At 42.5% G+C, this 27,946-nt stretch overlaps 1 long non-coding RNA gene across 1 annotated transcript in view; it reads left to right on the top strand.

Annotated features, from left to right (window-relative positions):
• LOC146809371 (uncharacterized) overlaps positions 1 to 27,946 on the top strand; it is a 372,329-nt gene that overhangs the window by 297,678 nt on the left and 46,705 nt on the right. The window lies entirely within an intron of this gene.

Below are 27,946 nucleotides of genomic sequence, written 5' to 3'. Positions count from 1 at the left end.
TTTCTTCTTCTTTTGACTTGTCTACTTTTTCAATTTGCTCAGTTGGTGTGTCTGTGTCTCCTACTAAATCTTCTTCATCTATATAAATTGATTCATACCATTTATTATTCCTTTTCAAATATAAATTTGCTCTTTCTACTTTCCGTACATCTACCAGCTCCTGCCAAATTTTCTTACTCTTTGTAGGTACACCATTAACCAGAATAACTAATGGTTCAGTTTCCAAAGTATCTGTATCAATAGTTTCCATATTTTTTTTCAAATCCAACGGCAAATAGACAACTCTTCCTTTTAAACCTCTCTGTAAATCTGAAGGAGGTAATTTGCCTGTTTTTGGCTCCATACGTACTATGGTCTGGAACGGATGAACACATTGAATGAGTATAGACTCATATGTATTTAAATCAGAAAGTTCTGCAGGAACTTCAACCAATTCTAAATTATTATGTACAGCTCTAGCTGGCATTTTATTTTCTTCTAACTTGTTATAACAGTATTTACAAATACGATGATCTTCACCCAAATCAAAACAATTTTCAAGAAATATATATGTTGCAAAATCCTTCCACTTATAATTATCTTCTTCTTCACTTTTTTTGTAGAGGTCAACATTCCTTGTTTGGATTTTGTAATGGCTTCTCCGGCAACAAATACAAATAATATTTGGTCTTTCATTAGAGATGATAGCAAATTTTGTAATTTGATCTTCAAATTTCTTATTTACGGAGGGTTCTACATTCTCTTCCACATTTTCCTCAATAACTGTGTCATTCCCTGCACTTTCTTGTTCTGGACCAAAGTAACAAAACTGAATCTCATCAGTAACCTTCTCAACATCTGATACAGATCCACGAAACAGAGCCTTATTCAACTCATTTAACTTTAGTGCTGGACTTTTAGCAAAATACAATCTTCTCACAAATTTCCTAATTTCAGTATGATGAACTGCCAGCATCCTAAAATGGTGAAAAACACTTTGACAAACTTTCCTAGATAGACAAGCCAGAGAGTGTCCTTGCAAACCAGTATTCTCTCTCACTCTGCATGGATCTAGTCCTTGAAGCACCTTAATCTTCTGTTTAACACTCTTTTTACTATATTCTCTTAAAAACTCACGTAATTTATCAATAGATTCCTGTCGCAAAGTACAAATACTACTACAATTCCAAGTATACACTGGGGCTTTAGGACGTCTCCCCATAACCTCATCTGCAATCACTTCTTCCTCATTTCTTGGAACCATTTTCTCCTTTTCCATTACACAACCATCCTTAACTTCATATGCTCGACCACTGGTGTCAACTGCATGCAGCAAACTATTACTTTGAAGATAACTCTCTTCATTAAAAAATGGTTCAGTACTTGAACTATGCATCCATTCTCCTAAAAACACTTTACAAAAGTTATTTCTTTTTACTACTCTTTTCTTTTTGCTTTGTGACTTCATTACATTAACTATTTTTTCTAATGTACGCATCCTGTTCAAAATTAAAATGAATAGTTTTCTTTTTAAATCTAAAGCCTTAGCTACAATGGCTTCAATATCTTTTTTTCTCTTGTAAAATTTAGCTCTTTTCTTATATTTTTTCACATCCTTTAGCAAATTGGACATCACTCTTCTCTGAAACATTTTCCTACGGATCTCTTTAAATGCTGATTTTCTTTTCAAGTTAATTTTTATAGCTTCTGCTTATACATTAGCATTTAGTAAATTCTCACTATTCTCCTGTTGTTTTCTACTTGAAACAGTTTTTCCAATGGGGGCATTTTTTAAATTTTTCCTTTTTTTGAAAATATTTTTAAAGAATTCCTTTGTCTGCTTACCAGAAGACTTTTTATTTTTCCCAACATGAGCATCTTCAACTAACTTGGGTCCTCCAGTTGTCTTCAAATATACATTTTTTTCCTGTTGTTTTTGCTGTCTTGATTTTATAGGCATCTTATATTTCCTTCACTGCTCTGGAGCAATACCTGAAAGAAACTAAAGAAAAATACCTTTTTGTAATTTAAATATATTACTATATTTGTTATGATCTTTTCTTTTCTTATAACACTATCTACCCCTTTCCTACAAGTGAAAAACACAAGAAAACCAACACGAATTTAATCTCTAAGAACAATTCCTGTGTGCACACAGACTCTTGGTGTAATTCTAGGCAGAACACGAAATTTGCTTGTCAATTTGAAAGCACACTTACTACTGTTTTTTCCTGCAAGTGATAAGTACTCTAACAGTCTGATACATTTTTCATTACAGTTTTCAGAAACAGAAAACAGCACATGTGCAAACAGCTTTTTGAGACCATGAACATGTGTGACCTTGGTGACTGACTACACCCCAGCAAAAGAAATCAGCCTTAGTGATGTTGAATGTATTTGCGTTACTCACTGCTACCTGAAACACCACTCACTTGTGAATACAAGCATGATTCTACAGGATAAACTGCTGGGTGTGTGCTAACACTCTGCTTATGCAGACTGTGTATTTTCAGCTGCAAGAGACATATGCATGGTTACTTCCCAAAAGAACCAGAGAGACACGAAATACATCTCTGACAGCAATTCCTCTGTGCTCACAGACTCATGCTGTGATTTTACGCAGAAAATGAAATTTGCTTGCCAATTTCAAAGCACACTTACTACTGTTTTCTATGTTTTTAGGCAGAAAATGAAATTTGCTTGCCAATTTCTAAGCACACTTACTACTGTTTTTTCCTGCAAGTGTTAATTACTCTAACAGTCGCATACATTTTCATTACAGTTTTCAGATACAGAAAACAGCACATGTGCAAACAGCTTTTTGAGACTATGAACATGTGTGACCTTGGTGACTGACTACACTCCAGCAAAAGAAATCAGCCTTAGTGATGTTGAATGTATTAGCGTTACTCACTGCTACCTGAAACACCACTCACTTGTGAATACTCAGCATGATTCTACAGGATAAACTGCTGGGTGTGTGCTAACAGTCTGCTTATGCAGACTGTGTATTTTCAGTTGCAAGAGACATATGCATGGTTACTTCCACAAAGAACCAGAGAGACACGAAATATATCTCTGACAGCAATTCCTCTGTGCTCACAGACTCATGCTGTGATTTTACGCAGAAAATGAAATTTGCTTGCCAATTTCAAAGCACACTTACTACTGTTTTCTGTGTTTTTAAGCAGAAAATGAAATTTGCTTGCCAATTTCTAAGCACACTTACTACTGTTTTTTCCTGCAAGTGTTAATTACTCTAACAGTCGCATACATTTTCATTACAGTTTTCAGATACAGAAAACAGCACATGTGCAAACAGCTTTTTCAGACCATGGACATGTGTGACCTTGGTGACTGAGTACACTCCAGCAAAAGAAATCAGCCTTAGTGATGTTGAATGTATTAGCGTTACTCACTGCTACCTGAAACACCACTCACTTGTGAATATTCAGTATGATTCTACAGGATAAACTGCTGGGTGTGTGCTAACAGTCTGCTTATGCAGACTGTGTATTTTCAGTTGCAAGAGACATATGCATGGTTACTTCCAAAAAGAACCAGAGAGTCACGAAATACATCTCTGACAGCAATTCCTCTGTGCTCACAGACTCATGCTGTGATTTTACGCAGAAAATGAAATTTGCTTGCCAATTTCAAAGCACACTTATTACTGTTTTCTGTGTTTTTAGGCAGAAAATGAAATTTGCTTGCCAATTTCAAAGCACACTTACTACTGTTTTTTCCTGCAAGTGTTAAGAACTCTAACAGTCGCATACATTTTCCTTACAGTTTTCAGATACAGAAAACAGCACATGTGCAAACAGCTTTTTCAGACCATGAACATGTGTGACCTTGATGACTGACTACACTCCAGCAAAAGAAATCAGCCTTAGTGATGTTGAATGTATTAGCGTTACTCACTGCTACCTGAAACACCACTCACTTGTGAATACTCAGCATGATTCTACAGGATAAACTGCTGGGTGTGTGCTAACAGTCTGCTTATGCAGACTGTGTATTTTCAGTTGCAAGAGACATATGCATGGTTACTTCCCAAAAGAACCAGAGAGACACGAAATACATCTCTGACAGCAATTCCTCTGTGCTCACAGACTCATGCTGTGATTTTACGCAGAAAATGAAATTTGCTTGCCAATTTCAAAGCACACTTACTACTGTTTTCTGTGTTTTTAGGCAGAAAATGAAATTTGCTTGCCAATTTCTAAGCACACTTACTACTGTTTTTTCCTGCAAGTGTTAATTACTCTAACAGTCGCATACATTTTCATTACAGTTTTCAGATACAGAAAACAGCACATGTGCAAACAGCTTTTTCAGACCATGAACATGTGTGACCTTGATGACTGACTACACTCCAGCAAAAGAAATCAGCCTTAGTGAGGTTGAATGTATTAGCGTTACTCACTGCTACCTGAAACACCACTCACTTGTGAATACTCAGCATGATTCTACAGGATAAACTGCTGGGTGTGTGCTAACAGTCTGCTTATTCAGACTGTGTATTTTTAGTTGCAAGAGACATATGCATGGTTACTTCCCAAAAGAACCAGAGAGACACGAAATACATCTCTGACAGCAATTCCTCTGTGCTCTCAGACTCATGCTGTGATTTTATGCAGAAAATGAAATTTGCTTGCCAATTTCAAAGCACACTTACTACTGTTTTCTGTGTTTTTAGGCAGAAAATGAAATTTGCTTGCCAATTTCAAAGCACACTTACTACTGTTTTTTCCTCCAAGTGTTAAGTACTCTAACAGTCGCATACATTTTCATTACAGTTTTCAGATACAGAAAACAGCACATGTGCAAACAGCTTTTTCAGACCATGAACATGTGTGACCTTGGTGACTGACTACACTCCAACAAAAGAAATCAGCCTTAGTGATGTTGAATGTATTAGCGTTACTCACTGCTACCTGAAACACCACTCACTTGTGAATATTCAGCATGATTCTACAGGATAAACTGCTGGGTGTGTGCTAACAGTCTGCTTATGCAGACTGTGTATTTTCATTTGCAAGAGACATATGCATGGTTACATCCAAAAAGAACCAGAGAGACACGAAATACATCTCTGACAGCAATTCCTCTGTGCTCTCAGACTCATGCTGTGATTTTACGCAGAAAATGAAATTTGCTTGCCAATTTCAAAGCACACTTACTACTGTTTTCTGTGATTTTAGTCAGAAAATGAAATTTGCTTGCCAAATTCAAAGCACACTTACTACTGTTTTTTCCTCCAAGTGTTAAGTACTCTAACAGTCGCATACATTTTCATTACAGTTTTCAGATACAGAAAACAGCACATGTGCAAACAGCTTTTTCAGACCATGAACATGTGTGACCTTGATGACTGACTACACTCCAGCAAAATAAATCAGCCTTAGTGATGTTGAATGTATTAGTGTTACTCACTGCTACCTGAAACACCACTCACTTGTGAATACTCAGCATGATTCTACAGGATAAACTGCTGGGTGTGTGCTAACAGTCTGCTTATGCAGACTGTGTATTCTCAGTTGCAAGAGACATATACATGGTTACTTCCAAAAAGAACCAGAGAGACACGAAATACATCTCTGACAGCAATTCCTCTGTGCTCACAGACTCATGCAAAAATCACCACATACATCCCCTCTCAAACTCATAACTCACCTTTAAAATTAGTTAGTTGAGAAAGAAATGTGGCACTCAAACAGCAGACTATCAGAGTCAGAATATCAGAGCTGTACACCTCTCTCCTCTGAGCAGAACCAATTAATGGCAATGTTTCCCTCTCTTTTTTCACACATATACATGTTAATTACAAATCTCTGTGCTTCCAACTTTTTTTCAAATGAAATCATACATTTCTATTGGTTGAAAACTTCAACACTTTTCCAAATGTACCCTTCCCCCAACTTGACTTCTGCCTGCTACCATAGCAACAGCTCATGGAACACTGCTGTGAGGAGAGAGGTCAGAAGTTCACCACACAATGTTTCAAATCGAAAGACCAAGAGTGCTTCACCTGTCCAACCTAACAGCAAATCCAAACTATTCTTCTGTGAGAACACAATTTTCTGAACCAATACAAAACATGCTTCTAAAAATGTACACATACAGCCTAGTTTTAAGTGTAGAATGGTGTGAAACAGCCAATGAGTTCTTTTTATTTTAAAAAAATATGTATGCCTCCATTTTCAAACTGTCTTTCATTTCATATTGCCATTCTACTGAAAGACACCTTCAGAGTGCATCCAGATCTCCTTGAAAGATGTTCACATTGTGGATTGTAGGTCACAGCTATGTCTTCTGGAGTGAAAAGTATGCAGAAAAAAGAGGTATGGTGAGAGACCTTGCTTTGCCAAATGTAGACATTAAATGGATTGGTCAGAGAGGTTTAAAGTGGCACCAATTATTGCCTTTGGTGAAAACCTTTCAACATCTCCCACAGCCTAACCTTATTATTGTGCACTGTGGTGGAAATGACCTAGGCACTTTAACTGGTGTAGGTCTGAAAATGCTTATTAAGGACACCTTTGTGCAATTGATGTCGCTTTTTCCTCAATCTGCCTTTGTATATTCTAACATATGCCAAAGGCAAAAGTGGAACTGGTCCAACCAATTTTGTCCGCAGATTGACAAAGCAAGAAAGCATGTCAACAAATCTGTTTCTGCTTTCCTCAGAGACTATGGTATGGGTTCTATATACCACAACAACTTGCGTTACAACATGCAAGACATTTATAGAGGAGACGGTGTACATTTCAATGATGAAGGGAACAGAGTCTTCCACTTGAACTTTAGACTCTGCATCGGTACTTACTTGTAGGTACCAAAAAACACTCAATGAACACAACGGCTCTTTTTAGAGCCCCCTAATATCTTAACACTTAAATTTGTTTTTTACTTCTTTTTTTTTTATTTTCTACCGTACGCGTACGGTAAGCTTACCGTACGCTCACCCCGCGATTTAAAAAAAAAAAAATTAAATGTATTTTTCATACTTTTATGGCCTTCTTGGACCCCCTGACAAACGCTAGGGGGTCTGCAACTCTCTTCGTTGCCCCCTTTCCACGTTCTCCTCCTTTTTTTATCAGTGTGAGACACACAAAATGGAGGCCGACACTTCCTGATTTCGACCGATTCGAATGTTTACAGTCATGTAACCACCAATCAGAATTGACCTCGCGCATGGCAGCGTGCGCGTACGGTAAGCTTACGGTACGCGCTCGGAGCGCGCCTATAGATATATATATTGATTTAAAAGCTATTTTCTCAGCAAATACTGAACACATTTACACCAGACCTACAAAAGGCACATCCCTGACCTGAGGACTACCTCTTTGCCAAATTTCAAGTAATTCTGTTCAGCCGTTCGGGCTGTAGCTTGGACTAAAGGTCCTATGGAAAAATGCATGGGGAAAATGCGTTTTGGGACCCCCCCTTTTTCTCGGCCCCCGCTTGACGAATCCCCCCGAGACTTTCAGGGTAGGAGCGGAGCGGAGCGCCCCACCTATTTTGAAAATTTCGCCAGGATTCGTCAATCTGCGCCAAAGTTATTCAAAATAGAATGTTGCGGATTTCCTATGGAAACACGGTCCTAACTTTAACTACCTACTGGCGACCGCCAGTAGGTAATATATATATATATATATATATATATATATATATATATATATATATATATATATATATATATATATATATATATATATATATATATATATATATATATATATATCTATATATATATAGATATATATATATATATATATATCTTGGTTTTTGACGTCTAGTCCCAGACTTTGGCTCCTTTCCAACCGCTTGAGCCCAACGGTGAGAGGGGGTCCGTGTTTGGTCAGAGGAGGCCACTCTGGGGCTGAAACACGTAATGGCGACTTGCTGCTAGAGAAAAATTAAATAATCCTTAGCACTTACTTGGTGTCCGTGCTCCAGTCTTTGACGACAAAGCGGCAGAAGGGAGTGGAGAAACGCAGGATATATCTATATATATATATATTCACTTAAAAAACCATAGGTTTCACACATGTTATAGTTAGCTGGACATTTCACTCGTGAAAAACCATTGAAATTCCCCCGTTATAGTTAGTGCAGGCAACTATAACTCACGTGACCGCAATCCTCTGCTGATGACGTCAGATATTACATCACTGTATTTAGACACTTATTTACCCATGTCTTCTTCCATTAATTTTTAGCTATACATATATTACAAATATTTTTTTTCCAGATAGACACATATGTCATCAGTGATGTAATATCTGACGTCATCAGCAGAGGATTGCGGTCGCGTGAGTTATAGTTGCCTGCACTAACTATAACGGGGGAATTTCAATGGTTTTTCACGAGTGAAATGTCCAGCTAACTTTAACATGTGTGAAACCTATGGTTTTTTAAGTGAATTTGCAAGGTTTTTTAAATGCTAATTCCTAACTATAACGTGTGTGAAACCTATGGTTTTTTTCAGTGAATTTGTACGGTTTTTTAAATGCTAAGTTATGTATTTTTTTTTTAAAATGTTAAGGTTTTTCACCGTGCGCGTACCGTAAGCGCACGGTGCGCTTTGCGCACCGTGCGCCCACATTACGCAGTTCGTGGAATTTTTCCGTTTCTACCGTACGCGCACGCTACGCGTACTCCGCGATTTTACGCAAAAAAATTAAAGGAAATATTGGCCCTTGGGGGTCCTTCTGGGACCCCCTGACAAAGGCTAGGGGGTCAGGAACTGTCCACCCTGCCCCCTTTTCACGTTCTCCACCTTTGTTTTTCACCCTCTCAGACTGCGAGAGACAAAATGGCGGCCGACACTTCCTGGTTTCGACCGATTCGAATGTTTACTAAGATCTAACAACCAATCAGAATCGCGCTCACGCACGGCAGCGTGCGCGTACGGTAAGTTTTACCGTACGCTCACGGTGCGTGCACGGTAAATTTTACCTTACGCGCACGGTGCGCACTTATAGATATATATGCTTTTAAATGCTATTTTCTCAGGAAATACTGAACAGATTTACACCAGACCTGCAAAAGGCACATCCCTGACCTGAGGACTACCTCTCTGCCAAATTTCAAGTAATTCTGTTCAGCCGTTCGGGCTGTAGCTTGGACTAAAGGTCCTATGGAAAAATGCATGGGGAAAACGCGTTTTGGGACCCCCCCTTTTTCTCAGCCCCCGCTTGACGAATCCCCCCGAGACTTTCAGGGAAGGAGCGGAGCGGAGCGCCCCACCTATTTTGAAAATTTCGCGAGGATTCGTCAATCGGCGCCAAAGTTATCCCAAATAGAATGTTGCGGATTTCCTATGGAAACACGATCCTAACTATAACTATCTACTGGTGACCGCCAGTAGATAATATATGTATATATATATATATATTAGATATTACATCACTGATGACATATGTGTCTTTCTGAAAAAAAAATATTTGTAATATATGTATAGCTAAAAATTAATGGAAGAAGACATGGGTAAATAAGTGTCTAAATACAGTGATGTAATATCTGGCGTCATCAGCAGAGGATTGCGGTCGCGTGAGTTATAGTTGCCTGCACTAACTATAACGGGGGAATTTCAATGGTTTTTCACGAGTGAAATGTCCAGCTAACTATAAAATGTGTGAAACCTATAGTTTTTTAAGTGAATTTGCAAGGTTTTTTAAATGCTAATTCCTAACTATAACGTGTGTGAAACCTATGGTTTTTTCAGTGAATATATATATATGTATATATATATTCACTGAAAAAACCATAGGTTTCACACATGTTATAGTTAGCGGAAATTTTACTGATAAAAAACCAATGAAATTGCCCCGTTATAGTTAGTGCTGGCAACTATAACTCACGCGACCGCAATCCTCTGCTGATGCTAATACTGTATTTAGACACTTATTTGCCCATGTCTTCTTCCATACATTTTTAGCTATACATATATTACAAATATTTTTTTTTATAAAGACACATATGTCATCAGCAGAAGATTGCGGTCGCGTGAGTTATAGTTGCCAGCACTAACTATAACGGGGCAATTTCATTGGTTTTTTATCAGTAAAATTTCCGCTAACTATAACATGTGTGAAACCTATGGTTTTTTCAGTGAATTTGCAAGGTTTTTTAAATGCTAATTCCTAACTATAACGTGTGTGAAACCTATGGTTTTTTCAGTGAATTTGTACGGTTTTTTAAATGCTAAGTTACTTTACGCCATTCGAGGCGTGCGCGCCCACTTAACGCAGTGCGTTCCGTGCACGGTTTTTATCAACTTTAATAAGCCCTGTACATTTGGTGGCCTTCGGCCACCAAAAGCACAGGGGGTGGGGTCAATGTGGATAGTGTTTTTTTTATTTCGATTTTATAATTTCATGTTGCCAAAATATAGTTTTTTTACTGATGTAATAAGCCCTGTACATTTGGTGGCCTACGGCAACCAAAAGCACAGGGGGTGGGGTAAGTGTGGTAAGTGTTTTTTTTATTTCTATTTTTTACCGTACGCTTACGGTAAGCGTACGGTAAGCGTACTCGGCGAAATTGCCGAAAAAAAAATAAAACCGTTTTTGCTCTTGGGGGATGTTTGGGGACTCCCTCAACATGACTATGTGGGAGGGAGTTGTCAAAACAGCCCCGTAACATGTTTTTGGGCATCATGTTTGATAAATAACACTCAGTGCGAGAGACAAAATGGCGGACGCCGCTTCCTGGTTTCGGCCGATTCGAATGTTTACTAAGATCTAAGAGCCAATCAGAATCGCGCTCGCGCACGCCACCGTACGCGTACGGTAAGCGTACGGTAAGCGTACCGTAAGCGGGCTCAGATATATATATTGATTTAAAGGCTATTTTCTCAGAATCTACTGAACAGATTTACACCAAACCTACAAAAGGCACTTCCTTGACATAGGGACTACCTCTCTGCCAAATTTCTAGTAATTCTGTTCAGCCGTTCGGGCTGTAGCTCTGTCTAAAGGTCCTATGGAAAAATGCATGGGAAAAACGCGTTTTGGGACCCCCCTTTTATCTCAGCCCCCGCTTGACGAATCCCCCCGAGACTTTCAGGGTAGGAGCGGAGCGTAGCGCCCCACCTATTTTGAGAAATTCGCGAGGATTCATCGACCGGCGCCAAAGTTATTCAAAATAGAATGTTGCGGATTTCCTATGGATAATAGGTCCTAACTATAACTACCTACTGGCGACCACCAAAATTTGGCAGAGAGGTAGTCCTCAGGTCAAGGAAGTGCCTTTTGTAGGTTTGGTGTAAATCTGTTCAGTAGATTCTGAGAAAATAGCCTTTAAATCAATATATATATCTGAGCCCGCTTACCGTACGCTTACCGTACGCTTACCGTACGCTTACCGTAAGCTTACGGTGGCGTGCGCGAGCGCGATTCTGATTGGCTCTTAGATCTTAGTAAACATTCGAATCGGCCGAAACCAGGAAGCGGCGTCCGCCATTTTGTCTCTCGCACTGAGTGTTGTTTATCAAACATGATGGCCAAAAACATGTTACGGGGCTGTTTTGACAACTCCCTCCCACATAGTCATGTTGAGGGAGTCCCCAAACATCCCCCAAGAGCAAAAACGGTTTTATTTTTTTTTCGGCAATTTCGCGGGGTACGCTTACCGTACGCTTACCGTACGCTTACCGTAAGCTTACCGTACGCTTACGGTAAAAAAATAAAAATAAAAAAAACACTATCCACACTTACCCCACCCCCTGTGCTTTTGGTGGCCGCAGGCCACCAAATGTGCAGGGCTTATTAATAGAGAAAAAAAACGTAATTTTGGCAACATGAAATTATAAAATCGAAATAAAAAAAACACTATCCACATTGACCTCACCCCCTGTGCTTTTGGTGGCCGAAGGCCACCAAATGTACAGGGCTTATTAAAGTTGATAAAAACCGTGCACGGAACGAACTGCGTTAAGTGGGCGCGCACGCCACAAATGGCGTAAAGTAACTTAGCATTTAAAAAACCGTACAAATTCACTGAAAAAACCATAGGTTTCACACACGTTATAGTTAGGAAATAGCATTTAAAAAACCTTGCTAATTCACTGAAAAAACCATAGGTTTCACACATGTTATAGTTAGCTGGACATTTTACTGATAAAAAACCAATGAAATTCCCCCGTTATAGTTACTGTAGGCAACTATAACTCACGCGACCGTAATCCTCTGCTGATGACATATGTGTCTTTATGAAAAAAAAATATTTGTAATATACGTATAGCTAAAATTTAATGGAAGAAGATATGGGCAAATAAGTGTCTAAATACAGTATTAGCATCAGCAGAGGATTACGGTCGCGTGAGTTATAGTTGCCTACAGTAACTATAACGGGGGAATTTCATTGGTTTTTTATCAGTAAAATGTCCAGCTAACTATAACATGTGTGAAACCTATGGTTTTTTCAGTGAATATATATATATATATATATATATATATATATATATATATATATATATATATATATATAAACGCAAAACCTAGTAAACCAGGGATGACGACGCCGTGTTCTGACAAAGTATACGCTTTATTGTCGGCTGATAGGACGCATTTCGCCTGCCCAGGAGGCTTGCTCACCATGCGAAACCCATCCGATCAGCCGACAATAAAGCGTATACTTTGTCAGAACAAGGTGTCGTCATCCCTGGGTTACTAGATTTTGCGTAATTTAACCGGACCTGGCTTGGATGGTCAGACTTCGACGACGCGCCCTCTGGTTTGGAGCAGCGACGGGGAAAAGCAAGCAGCGAGTGTGCAATATATCAATATATATATATCTATAAATCTATACATCTATATATTACCTACTGGCGGTTGCCAGTAGGTAGAAATACTTACGACCTATTTTCCATAGGAACTCCGCAACATTCTATTTGGAATAACTTTGGCACCGATTGAAGAATCTTCGCGAAATTTTCCCTACTTTTGGCCAGCTCCGGTCCGCTCCTATCCTGATAATTTCACGGTGATTCGTCGAGCGGGGGCTGAGATAAAAGGGGGGTCCCAAAACGCGTTTTCCCCATGCATTTTCCCATAGGACCTGTTGACGCAGCTACAGCCCGAACTGCTGAACGGAATTACATCAAATTTGGCAAAGAGGTAGTCCTCAGTTCAGGCTCGTGCCTTTTGCTTAAATGGTGTAAATCCGTTCAGTAGTTCCTGAGAAAATTAGAGTTAAAAAGATAGATATATCTATGGCCTCGGAGGATCCGCGCACCCTCCCCGCACCCTCTTGAGCACGAGCTGAATGCTAATTGGCTGCCAACACTCTTAATCAGGAAGTGTTGGCAGCCATCTGGTGCCTCGGTAGAACCGAGGCACAAGAAAACTGAAAAAAAGGCGCAAAACGTGACAAGGGGGCAGGGTAGAAGTACCCTGACCCCCTAGGCCTGATCAGGGGGTCCCACAAGGACCCCCAAGGCCAAAAAAAAAAAACTTCTTTAAAAATCGTGGGATGCGCTTAGGGTCGCTGACGAAAAAAAAACGAAGCGTGGGCTCCCGCGCTTTGTTTTTATTTAGCCCCCGGGGGCAATATGTAAATGATGGTCCCCAACGAGGTGGCCAGACCCCGGGGGATGGGGTCCCCGGGGCCAGTATTGGCCCGGGAGGGGGGCCACGCGGCCTCCCTCCTAAAAATAATAAAAAAATAAAAATAAAAAACGGCCTCGGGGGATGGGTTCCCCGGGCCAAAAGGGGCCACAGGAGGGGGGCAAGGCAGTCCCCCTCCATAAAACAAAAACAAAAAAAAATAGGGCCATGTCCCGGGGGATGGGGTCCCCGGGGCAAATTAAGGCCTCGGGAGGGGGTCCACGCGGACCCCTTCCCGGATTTTGTTAAAAAAAAAAAAAAAGATTGGGGGCAGGCCCTGGGGGATGGGGTCCCCAGGGCCAAGAAATTAGAAAAAGAAGGGGGGCTACACAGCCCCCCTTCTAAAAAAGAAGAAAAAAAAGAAGGGATCGGGCCGGAGGACACGCCCCCTCCTTGCACCACTCTGCAAACGCGCCCCCTGGCGTGTTTGCAGAGGGGGATCTAATTCCCCTTGAATACTGGGGGTCCCTAGGGGCCAACTAGCCCACCAGGAACCTCCAGGATGTACCAGGGGGCTGCGTTGCAGAGAGGTGTAATGAGGCCACCCCCTTTTTACACCTCTGTGTAACGTAAAAAGGGGCGTGGCCTCTGAACGCCTCTCTGCAACGCAGCTCCCTGGCGCATACTGGAGGTACCTGGTGGGCTGGTTGGCCGCCAGGGGACCTCAGGATTCAAGGGGACTTAATCCCCCAACTTAAAACACCCCACAGGGCGCGTTTGCACAGTGGTGAAGGTAGGGGCCGGGGCCTGAGGTGATATGTGTGCAAACACGCCCTGTGGCGCATTTTAAGTTGGGGAATTAATTCCTCTTCAATCCAGAGGTCCCCTAGGGGCCAACTAGCCCACCAGGTACCTCCAGTAAGCGCCACGGAGCTGCGTTGCAGAGTGTTGTAAAAAGGGGCGTGGCCTCTGAACACCTCTCTGCAATGCAGCCCCCTGGCGCATACTGGAGGTACCTGGTGGGCTAGATGGCCCCCAGGGGACCTCAGGATTGAAGAGGAATTAATTCCCCAACTTAAAACGCGCCACAGGGCGTGTTTGCACAGGTCACCTCAGACCCAGCCCCCTTCCTTTACCACTGTACAAATATTCCTCTAAAATCAGCCGAACTATGAATTCGGATTTACTCACCTGTTAGCAGGAGAGAACCCAGGGCTGCATCTTTTAGACCAGCACTGACTCTGAAAAGTAATTCTAAGCGTACTTACCAGTAACTTGTATTTCCTTCCATAGGAATCCATTGTGTGGTTTTTAGCAGAAAAGTTTCTAAGTGTCCATTTTTTAAACGTACAAATATTCCTATAAAATCAGCCGAACTCCGAATTCCGATTTACTCACATGTTATCAGGAGAGAACCCAGTGCTGCATCTTTTAACCCAGCACTGACTCTGAAAAGTAAGTCTAAGCGTACTTACCAGTAACTTGTATTTCCTTCCATAGGAATCCATTGTGTGGTTTTCACCAGAAAAATTTTCAAGTGTCTATTTTCACAAACTAAAAATATTCCTAAAAAATCGTCTGTATGACTTAAACACATTCTTTCAACTGTTTACAGGATGTTGGCCAGTGCTGGATCCAGGATCCACCACTGAGTAAGAAAAAGTTACGATAACACTACTTACCTGCTAAGTGAATTTTCTGCCATAGGATAACATTGGTGATTCTATGTGAAAATTTTTCCAAGTGTCAACTTTTAAAATACAATAATATTTCTTAAAAATAACTACTGTGACCAAAACGCTTTTACTCAACTGTTTACAGGAATTGTCCAAGGACTGTATCTAGGATCCAGTCCTGTGGTTAGAAAAGTAATCCATAAAGTAACTAAAAATTCACATTGAGCTCAATGTTGCTCTGTGTTTGAAATTGTGTTGCCCATTGCAACAACTGTAACTACTGTACTTAAATGTCTGTTGCCTATTTGCCAAGTATTTAAACTAAAGTAATTCATTCTGAGAAAGTATATTTTGTAATGTAATGTATAATGTAATTAAAAAAAATATATCTAAAAATAAATAGTTTAAAAAATGTAGTAAATCAGTATAAAAAAAATCAGTATAACAATTAATACGTTAAAAATTGTCATTTACAAAACCTTTGAAATTCACTGAAAAAACCATAGGTTTCAGGCCTGATATAGTTAGGAATTAGCATTTAAAAAACCTTAGAAATTCACTGAAAAAACAATAGGTTTTAGGGGTGTTATTGTCGTAAATAAAATATTACGCTCTATGTATTTCAGAATATCAATAGGATCATGCATAAAGCAAGAGGCTGAGTCTGTGGTATCAGGTTCAAAAAGGGCTTTATTCCAATAACTCGAGTCAAAGGGAGAATATTACCATCACCACAAGGGATCTGGAAGGGACTCAAAAGTATTCTCAAAACATTATTCACAGAGTACAGTATATATACATCGGAAACGAAAAGAGCAAAAGAGAGTGAGATAAGAGCATGTGGGCGTGTAAGTAGGTGTGAAGGTGGGCGTCCATGTGGGCGTCCACTTGATGATAATGGGTAATTTGTCATAGGTGGGTGGATACCTGGAGGGGGTTGCGTGATCTGCTGGAATTGTACTGGAACTTTGCCTTACTTGTGCTCAACTCGAGCATGACGTGTAACTGACGTGGGGAAGGGTTGCTATGCAACCGGAAAGTCTGGAAGTGAGGCCTTCAGTGAGTGAGGCCTTCAGTGTCAGGACGACCAGCACATCTTGTTTTATCGGATATCTGATGTCTGGAGCAGGGACTGATTTGTGACATAGGTTGCTCATCACCAAGAGCCGATGTGGCATCTATTTCTTCATTTACTTCATTTACTGCAGAGGCCTTACATGGGGGCTATGGGCTTTTCACTGACGTGAGCTTTGCAATCTCACAAACAGAGACAGAAAGGCTGTGCTTTCTCCTGTGCTGATGGGCTATGTTGATCCCTCCTTCTCCAGGCAGGAATGCGGCTCTGTAGGAGTAAGCAGATAACCGTGCTCAATACTGTCTCGGCACCTTGTGACAGGGCCCCTTTGGCTGAGGCCCAAGTGTGTAAGGCCAAGGATACGCAGCTGCAGCTTTCTGAACGTCTGAGGCCTGAAACCTCTGTTCGGGTCTAGCTGAGCCACAAACACGGGTTTTTATGTGGTGCAGGAAAACATGATGCAAAACGTGTAGGCCTCAATACAGATTTGTCGTTTCTCTCATGGGGGACTGAATGATGGCAGGCCACGTTATAGCATAAGTCTCATGATAGGAAAGGCCATGGAGGGGAAATGCATAGGTTACATGCATGTGCACATAAGCGTTGGGGGGGCACATGGGGACATATAGGCCTCATAGATTTTTATTTTCCTCATTCCCTCCTTGTACCCTAGTGAACCCCCTATGTAACGTCTATTCTCATGAGACAGTCGATCTGTTCTTGCATTTTCAATGCTCTGTAAAGGGGGATGTGAAACACATGCAGTAGCACACAGGCCACAAATGGCCGGGCCACACTGCAGACATAGGCAACAACTGAATATCATTAATAGTATCAACCCACAGACGATCAACACTTTCCATCCCTCAGCCGATATTAATCCCCAGAGCCAACCGGACCATGTCCACGTGCCTGGGTCTTGATGTATGATATGGGCAATCTTGTGGAGCCTTGTTATTGCTTTGTATACAGACGGTGCGTTATTAGGTATGAAAACGCAACAGCTAGAACCGACGACCCTACAAGCCCCGCCCCTATCCGCCAGGATGACGTCAAGAACAAGACGATTCTGAAGAACGACCAGTCTCATAGCATACTGTTCCTGGGTCAGATTCCCCAGGGCCGATGCAGTCACATTAGCAACTGTTTCTAGAATCCTTGTTAGCCTTCGGATAGGTTTACTATTCTGGACGGGACCTATGAAGAAAAAAAATCCTTTATTGAAATCTGTATATTGCTCCCAAGCTGTCTCAGTCTGGTCAATGCCAGAGGCATCGAGCCCTCGTCTGTGTCTGACAAGTGTGAGTCGAAGATCTTGATGATAGCTCGATGGGGCCAAGAAAACGGGTGGTAGGAGAAATGCTATATAGCACGTCCCACCCCAGTCCAAGGGCAGCTGTACATAGGCTGTCTGGCCACAAATAAAGTAGGTGTGTCGTGATGCTCTGAAATAGGACTTTCCTTTGTCTTTGAATACTATTATAGTATCACACTCACTGTGCCCCAAATGTACTGAGCCTTCTTTTCTGACACACAAGTTCCCTTTCACTGGCAGAACAGTAATTGAAGGCGGACCTGACATGTGTTGGGGCTTTACGTTCAATACTATGAAATCGAGGGTCGCATTTCCTTGCAGATACTCTTCATTTTCTAGATCTGTACCTTTCATTTGGGGAAGACCCTCTTCATCTGGGAAACATGCTTTGTTCATGACTTTATTCAAGTTACCCCATACCCACTCGCCCCTACAATCCTCCTCTTGACATTCTTTGGCATCACTGTTGATGGATGTCATTAAGGCAAACCATGCTCCGCAAGAACCATTATGGGAGAACGGAAAAGGGAAAAGAGGCAACACTCCCTTCACCTTCTGATACGGGGGAAGTCGGCCACAGACCCAGCAGTCTGTAGCATTGCTAGTCTGATGTGAATGGTGCAGCATCTGAATAAAGGTATTGTTGCGCAGAGCAAGTCGATACGATAACTCATGGGATGGCAGATCACTAAATGTGTGTTTTGTGGTATCATTAGTGGAGGAGTGTAAAGGTGAAGCAATAGGAGGAAAAATAGCATGTAGTATTAAGCTGATACATATTATCGTGATACATAGGAGAGATAGAAAAATCAAAGTACCTATACATCTACCACGTAATAGTTTACAGTATTTGCTTTTCATCCTGCTCTTTCTCTCGTTCGCTTTGTTCGAGATCTCATGCAAGCCAGAATACATGTTCAACCGCTTCACCACCTAGTGGACTTAATCGATCAAACGGGTTCTGACTTATGAGATCTAAGTTTCGCATTATATTTCTGCTGCGGAGTCTCCTCTAGTAAAGGGGGCTCAAAGTCCCAGCAGTCAGTGTTCTTTTTAAAAGTACAGTCATTCCCGAAGTAGCGTTTACAGTGGTGAAGGTGTATCCAACCTTTCCGTCCCTCGACTTTCACGGCGGTCCTTGTTGTTAGCAACACCAGTTTCGGCGTTTTCCACCTCGGCTCAAGAGGACTTGATCTATCAAAGTTCCGGATTAGGACATAGTCGCCAGGAGCGATTGAGTATTCTTTGACCTGGGTGTTGTCAGGGAAAGCAGCGGCAACCTGCGAACGACAAGAGAGTAGTGCAGACATCAAGGAAGCCAGGTAATCTGTCAGCATGTTACTATCAACATCAGTAATCTTTTTCGGTATTGGAGTGCCCCACATATTCGGTGGTCTACCGAAGACCACTTCATAGGGAGATAAGCCTGTTCTAGAATGGGCTACCATTCGCATGTAAAAGAGGGCAACCGGCAGGGCTACCATCCAATCTACACCTTTGTCTGCGCAAATCTTTGCTAGTTTTATTTTTAATGTCTGATTGTGTCTTTCTACAAGGCCTGCTGCTTCAGGATGTCGCACACAATGGAACTTCCAGGTATACCCTAACAGAAGGGACACTTGTTTCATGAGTTCAGAGGAGAAAGGCTGACCGTTGTCGGAATATACGACACGCGGTAATCCATAACGTGGGAAAAACTCTCGTACCAATTGTCTGGCGGTAGTTACAGCAGTATAATCAGGGACTGGATAGGCTTCGGTCCACCTGGATAATGAACATACTACTACCAGGACATATTTGTAACCTCTACATCTATCCATTTGGATATAATCCATTTGGAGGACCTCAAAAGGATGGTCAGGTGGATGGAATCCACCTTGTTCCATCGGAATGCCTTTACCTGGATTGAATTGGCAACAGATCATACATGTTCTAACCTTTTGTTTCGCTGCTGCACGCAGGTGCTTGTTGAACCATATATTCTGTAAGCTGTCTAGCATTGCTTTCTCTCCTAAGTGTGCAGGACTATGTGCGGTATTTATGATTACTTGTACCATCGAATCAGGAAGAAACCATGTGGATTTGCCCTTAGTCATCCAACCCTGATCAGTCAGTACCCCTCCTTGTTCCGACCATTTCTTTAATTCGTCTATAGTAGCATGTGTCTGTATGTCTTGTACATCCTTGGAAGGATCCCTAACTGTCATGGCTTTGGACACTGATGGTACCTGTGACTTTGTCATGTCTAGTGGGGTCTGAGCTGTCTCTTTAGCAGTTCGGTCTGCCAGATCATTGCCTTGGGAAATGGTATCTGTGGCTCTGGTATGTGCTTTGCATTTTAGGATAGCTATGGCTGTTGGTAAATGTATTGCTTCCAGTAGGGCGTGAATAAGGGGGCCATGCTGTATCTTGGCCCCATGAGAGGTCAAGAAACCTCTTTCTCACCAGAGCACCCCGAAATCATGAACTACCCCATATGCATATTGGGAGTCGGTGTAAATGTTTACTTTCAGGTGCTCAGCTCTTATGCATGCTTGTGTTAGGGCGATGAGCTCTGCTGCTTGTGCTGACAATATGTCTATTCTTTTAGTCTCTATTATTTCAGTATCAGTAGTCACTGCATATGCTGCCACTAATTCTCCCGCCCCTGTCCTCATGCATGAGCCGTCAACATATAGTGTTAGGTCGGGGTCTGGAAGTGCAACATCTGTCAAGTCTTGTCTTGGTTTAGTCACGGTATGTATTACTTCAACACAGTCGTGTAGTGAAAGGCTTTCTGTATTGGAGGGCAATAGGGTAGCGGGATTTAGTATGTTGCATCGTCTGATCTCTATGTGTGGTTGAAATAACGTCAGCTCATAGCCTGTCAGTCTAGCTACCGTCAGGTGTTGGGTTTGTGTCCGGTTCAAGAGAACCTCTACTGCATGCGGTACTTGTACTGTCAGAGGGTTGCCCAGCACTATCGAGTCACTTTGTCTTATGGCTAAGGCCGTTGCTGCAACAGATTTTAGGCACGCAGGCAAAGCCTGTGCTACTGGGTCCAATGTACTAGAAAAATAAGCACAGGGCTTGTGTTTTCCTGCATGATCTTGTGTGAGGACAGATAGTGCTGTTCCATCCCGCTCTGTCACAAAAAGCATAAACGATTTGTTGTAATCAGGGATTACTAAAACTGGTGCTTGACATAAAGCTCTCTTTAATTCTTCAAATGCCACAGTGTGTTCTTGTGTCCAAGGGAGGACTTTAGTAGAGGCTGCCTCCTGTGTCGTCAACTGTATTAGGGGCTTGGCTATGTAAGCATACTGGGGAATCCACTGCCTGCAATATGAAGTGAGGCCAATGAATGCACGTACCTCCTTCTGTGTCGTGGGCTGTGAAAGACCTGAAATTAATTGTATACGCTCAGGTGTCAGTCTCCTACCCTCCTTGGATAGCAAGTGCCCAAGGTACGCCACTTGCTGTTCACAGAATTGCAACTTCGAAGGGGACACTTTGTGCCCCTTGTCAGCCAGGAAATGTAAAACCATCAGGGAAGCATCTTCACAATCATGGTCCGATCGTGCAGTGATGAGAATGTCATCGACATACTGTATCAGTGCTGTAGAGCTAGGCATATGAATACTATCAAGTTGTCGTTTCAGAGCCTGACTATAAATGCTAGGACTTTCCGTGAAGCCCTGTGGTGCTCTTGTGAATCTGAAGCTGCGACCTTTTAAACTGAAACCGAAAAGATATTGGCTGTCCGGATGTATTGGAATACTGAAAAATGCGTTCTTCAGATCTATTACTGTAAAGAACGTAGCATTCGCATCAATGGCAGTCAATATCGAAGAGATGTCCGGGACCACAGGGTACTGTGGTACCACACATTTGTTTAATTCTCGCAGGTCCACAACTAATCTATATACAGGTGGTATATTGGGGTCAGTTCTTTTAAGAATAGGAAGGACCGGTGAATTACATATGTTTGAATCAGTCTCAAGCACCACCCCTTGTGCAATCAGGTCGTCTATTATTTTTAGTAAACCTACTTCAGCCTCAGGTGGTATTTTGTATTGTCTGATCCGTGGTAGCACTACACCTTCCTTGAGGGTGACCTGGTGTGGCGTAATGTTCATGGAACCTACGTCAGTTGGGCCTTGTGCCCATAGGTGCTGTGGTACATCTCGGAGCCTGATGTCAATTTCTTTCATTACAAAATGTCCTTTAAAATCACGTAAATACAGTCGCACTCCTTCTGGTGAGCAACAGATTACTGCTCCTAGTTCTTTCAATGTCTTTATACCGAGCAAGTTTTCCGGACATGATTTAGTAAGTAGTAAGTCCGTAGTGTGTATCAGTGGACCAACTCCTAAGGAGACTGGTTCTGAAACCTCATTAACGGTAGGTCTACCCGAAAATCCCAGGGATACACTCTTTGAGCCCGAGAGGGGTGCCCCGGGCACCTCGGAATGACTAATGGTAGCTCTACTAGCCCCAGTGTCAATCAAAAACCTTTTATTTTGTCCCAGTAACCGTGCATGCACATAGGGACCCGCTTGGTCCACAGGAACTGGAATGAGGGGCAGGTCGAATTCCCTCTCTGGGCAACTTCATGAATATGCCTGGTATTCTGGATAGTTATTTTGAGCGTGTTCATACATTTGTGTTGTAGCTCGGGCTGGTGCAGGTGCATGGACAGGCGGTGGCGGCGGTGGAAACGTATCTGATGTCTGATGTGTGTTACTGTCCTTGGGAGGATATTGACGAGGCTTTGTTTTACCTAGCGCTATATTGTTTTTCAGCACTGCACACTCATTTACGAAGTGGCCTGGCTTCTTGCAATAATTACAAGTCCCACCATTTTGTTTTGTGCTATTCTTGTTCGTGTTGGTATTTGTGTTTGCCGGTGTCGATTGGGCAACCAGCATCTTCATCTTTGTGTCTTTCATGCGTCTCTTTTCTTGGTCATGTTCCTCTCTAATTCTGTTCTGGTGGTACTGAAACATCTGTAACATTTGGGAAGGGCTGTTTGCTTGCCAAGTACTCTCAACCTTCAGTACTCTATACTTTACCTCTGGTATGGAATTTTCCACTAATTTGCTCACAAATAGATGGGGATATGAATCACTACCGGGCTTAAGCCCACTGTTGATAGTAAAACATTTCTCAAACCTAGAATAAAAATCACTAGTGTCCTCGTCTGGCTTCTGTTTACAAGCTGAAATAGCATCCCAGTCTTCTTTCTTGATAATTAATAATCTTGGCAAAACTTGTACAAGGAGTTCAGGTAATTCTTTAGCTCGGGGACCCAGACCAACCCCCGGGCCTCTTGCATTTTCTTCTCTTTGTAACACATCCCAGCTAATCTTGCTCTCTCCCACCTCCCAGTCTTTTTCTTTAAGTTTCTCGTAAATACCAGCAGGCAATAGTACTTTTAATAACTTTAGAACGTCCGCATATGTATATTCCCCTAAGCGGAGAATGTCTTTTAATTCCCTGTGAAAACCCCCCGGGTCTTTGTCATGGGAGGGCAACATTTTTTTCATTTCCAGTATCTCTAATTTGGACAGAGGGGTGTAGACATACACCCGTTGTAGTTCATTGTTTGCATCCTTTACAGGATGTACCTCACGTAGGGGGTTCAGTTTGTCGTATGTCTGTCCTTTAACCTGCTGTGGAACGGGAAGCAGGGATCTAGTTACATATACTATATATTTGTGTCGCTGATCCAAGATGACATTAATCAGTTCAGTACCCAAGTTCATCCATCTGTCTAGTATTATGTCGTCCAGCAACCTATACAATATACCAGGACCAGAGTACTGACTTTCATACAACGTTATTAAATGTTGGACCATGTAAACACCAGCTAAGCGCTGTTCATTCGGTGGAAGGCTCAAAAACGTCTGTGCTACGACATCGTTATTATATAAATCGTATTGGGATACCCACAGGGTGGCTGATCGTGCTAATTCGAGTTCGGTCGGGGTTAAGGGCTGTTCATTACCTAACCATTCGTTTACCGCTTTGTCGGTGATTTGGAACAAATTTTCAAGGGAAAATCTCTTTTTTATAGCCGTACCCTGTTTACGGTAATTCAGGCCTTTGGGTTTCTCGAATCGTCGGGCATGGCCCACGTATTGTATTTTATCTTGGTCCCCTGCTTCATCATCAGACGATAAAGCAGCTTTATCGTGCGGTCCTGCTTCGTGTGATGCTATTATTGCTTTTCGGATTTTGGTCAACATGTGGTCTGTCTGTCCTGATTTATCATGCTGACCGGCATCTATGCGATCACTCCAACCAGTATAACGATGGTCTACATCCCCGTTTCCTTCGTCTTTTTCTCTGATCAGACAATTAATTAGGAAGCGAAGGATGTAATTCTTAACAACCACTTTTCTATTTTGTATAGCATCTGCTATGCTCTCAGGACCTTCCCCTGTTCTTATGAATGTGTACATTTTCTTTAGATGTTTATCCATATCTGGTAGTTTTTCCAGATCTGTGACTGCTCTTCTAAGCCGTAGTGAAAACACAAGCATCCTGCCCTTTCCTGGGTCTGGATCATATATACATTCGGGGATGTCTACTTTTACTGTCGACACCCCTCCTGACGCTGTCCCGGATCCCCCCTCCTCGCCGTCATCGAGCTCCTGGAGCTGTTCTGGCGTTGGTGGTGCAGGGAAAGATCCGTCCACGTAGGCTGGTGGGGATTCCTCTAGATAGGTGTCAATAAACCTGTCGGATGCTGTTTTTAATTTTCGGGGTACTGGCGGAGGCACTCTAATGGGTCTTTCTACTGGAGTCACTTTTGCTAGTTCCTCTGAAAGGACGGGGTAAATACCAGCAACGACAGTATTCATTTTTCTTTCAGTCTGCTCTCTTTTTACTCGTTCCCCTTCCTCTCGTAAGTTCTGTTCTTTGGCTTTTTCTGATTCTTGCTTACTTCTCTCTATTTTGTGGAACTCTTTTTCTGTTCTTCTATGTGACTCCTTGCGCCACAACTCAATGGCATCTTTCTGAGCAGGTCTAGATTTTCTCTTCCATATTTCTTCCTCTACTTTCATAATGCTTTTACGCATCCCACGTTCCCGTGATAGGCCATCTATATTTTGTCTCTAAATCCTTCGTGTAATCTACCCATAGTTCCAAGAACAACACGGCATCTAAACCATGCTTACAGTACATGAAATGTCTAGGTGTGTCCCTAGGAGGAATGTTAACTGGTTCCTCTAGTACACCTTTTCTGGTACATATTTTACGTAGTTTCGAAAATAACGGCATGTTGGAATGTAGCCAAAATCAAAAATCACAATAGCGCTGTAAAAACAAAACTATAATAAAACAAACTTACATAAAACCTGACACATTCAAACCTAACTGAACCTGACTAGGACAATAACATTCATACAGGTATATCGGTGCACCTTGAATATTTTGAGATCTCTATTTCCTATAACTCTGACTGCATGCACTTGATTGCAACCCCCATGAGAAAACACACCGGGAAGCGGAACTTGAACTTGAACTTGAACTTGAAGTCGAAGGCCTCCGAAACTTGACGCTGCGCGGGGAATGGCGTAACCTAGGTGGATCTCCAGAAACCTCGGACACACCTCTCTCGCAGGTGGGCTCTGGGTAGGACAATCTGCGTTCCTCACCGCCTCGTATGGATGCCTGGTCGCAGTCCGTCTCCTTCGTTGGCCTGAGGGAGTTGGCGGGAAAACCCGCGACGTGCGCACTTGAAGTCCGTCACGGCTGTGGAAGGGGGCAAAACTGGACCCTCATCTCCGGCGTGTGGGGAAAGAGAATAGTCCCTGTTCGGGCGCCATTATGTGGTAAATAAAATATTACGCTCTATGTATTTCAGAATATCAATAGGATCATGCATAAAGCAAGAGGCTGAGTCTGTGGTATCAGGTTCAAAAAGGGCTTTATTCCAATAACTCGAGTCAAAGGGAGAATATTACCCTCACCACAAGGGATCTGGAAGGGACACAAAAGTATTCTCAAAACATTATTCACAGAGTACAGTATATATACATCGGAAACGAAAAGAGCAAAAGAGAGTGAGATAAGAGCATGTGGGCGTGTAAGTAGGTGTGAAGGTGGGCGTCCATGTGGGCGTCCACTTGATGATAATGGGTAATTTGTCATAGGTGGGTGGATACCTGGAGGGGGTTGCGTGATCTGCTGGAATTGTACTGGAACTTTGCCTTACTTGTGCTCAACTCGAGCATGACGTGTAACTGACGTGGGGAAGGGTTGCTATGCAACCGGAAAGTCTGGAAGTGAGGCCTTCAGTGAGTGAGGCCTTCAGTGTCAGGACGACCAGCACATCTTGTTTTATCTGATATCTGATGTCTGGAGCAGGGACTGATTTGTGACATAGGTTGCTCATCACCAAGAGCCGATGTGGCATCTATTTCTTCATTTACTTCATTTACTGCAGAGGCCTTACATGGGGGCTATGGGCTTTTCACTGACGTGAGCTTTGCGATCTCACAAACAGAGACAGAAAGGCTGTGCTTTCTCCTGTGCTGATGGGCTATGTTGATCCCTCCTTCTCCAGGCAGGAATGCGGCTCTGTAGGAGTAAGCAGATAACCGTGCTCAATACTGTCTCGGCACCTTGTGACAGGGCCCCTTTGGCTGAGGCCCAAGTGTGTAAGGCCAAGGATACGCAGCTGCAGCTTTCTGAACGTCTGAGGCCTGAAACCTCTGTTCGGGTCTAGCTGAGCCACAAACACGGGTTTTTATGTGGTGCAGGAAAACATGATGCAAAACGTGTAGGCCTCAATACAGATTTGTCGTTTCTCTCATGGGGGACTGAATGATGGCAGGCCACGTTATAGCATAAGTCTCATGATAGGAAAGGCCATGGAGGGGAAATGCATAGGTTACATGCATGTGCACATAAGCGTTGGGGGGGGCACATGGGGACATATAGGCCTCATAGATTTTTATTTTCCTCATTCCCTCCTTGTACCCTAGTGAACCCCCTATGTAACGTCTATTCTCATGAGACAGTCGATCTGTTCTTGCATTTTCAATGCTCTGTAAAGGGGGATGTGAAACACATGCAGTAGCACACAGGCCACAAATGGCCGGGCCACACTGCAGACATAGGCAACAACTGAATATCATTAATAGTATCAACCCACAGACGATCAACACTTTCCATCCCTCAGCCGATATTAATCCCCAGAGCCAACCGGACCATGTCCACGTGCCTGGGTCTTGATGTATGATATGGGCAATCTTGTGGAGCCTTGTTATTGCTTTGTATACAGACGGTGCGTTATTAGGTATGAAAACGCAACAGCTAGAACCGATGACCCTACAAGCCCCGCCCCTATCCGCCAGGATGACGTCAAGAACAAGACGATTCTGAAGAACGACCAGTCTCATAGCATACTGTTCCTGGGTCAGATTCCCCAGGGCCGATGCAGTCACATTAGCAACTGTTTCTAGAATCCTTGTTAGCCTTCGGATAAGTTTACTATTCTGGACGGGACCTATGAAGAAAAAAAATCCTTTATTGAAATCTGTATATTGCTCCCAAGCTGTCTCAGTCTGGTCAATGCCAGAGGCATCGAGCCCTCGTCTGTGTCTGACAAGTGTGAGTCGAAGATCTTGATGATAGCTCGATGGGGCCAAGAAAACGGGTGGTAGGAGAAATGATATATAGCACGTCCCACCCCAGTCCAAGGGCAGCTGTACATAGGTGGTCTGGCCACAAATAAAGTAGGTGTGTCGTGATGCTCTGAAATAGGACTTTCCTTTGTCTTTGAATACTATTATAGTATCACACTCACTGTGCCCCAAATGTACTGAGCCTTCTTTTCTGACACACAAGTTCCCTTTCACTGGCAGAACAGTAATTGAAGGCGGACCTGACATGTGTTGGGGCTTTACGTTCAATACTATGAAATCGAGGGTCGCATTTCCTTGCAGATACTCTTCATTTTCTAGATCTGTACCTTTCATTTGGGGAAGACCCTCTTCATCTGGGAAACATGCTTTGTTCATGACTTTATTCAAGTTACCCCATACCCACTCGCCCCTACAATCCTCCTCTTGACATTCTTTGGCATCACTGTTGATGGCAAACCATGCTCCGCAAGAACCATTATGGGAGAACGGAAAAGGGAAAAGAGGCAACACTCCCTTCACCTTCTGATACGGGGGAAGTCGGCCACAGACCCAGCAGTCTGTAGCATTGCTAGTCTGATGTGAATGGTGCAGCATCTGAATAAAGGTATTGTTGCGCAGAGCAAGTCGATACGATAACTCATGGGATGGCAGATCACTAAATGTGTGTTTTGTGGTATCATTAGTGGAGGAGTGTAAAGGTG

This window comes from Triturus cristatus, chromosome 7 (assembly GCF_964204655.1).
Source record: "Triturus cristatus chromosome 7, aTriCri1.1, whole genome shotgun sequence".
NCBI lineage: Eukaryota > Metazoa > Chordata > Amphibia > Caudata > Salamandridae > Triturus > Triturus cristatus.
Note: the sequence above shows the minus strand (reverse complement) of the source record. Positions and strands in the feature narration are given on the sequence as shown.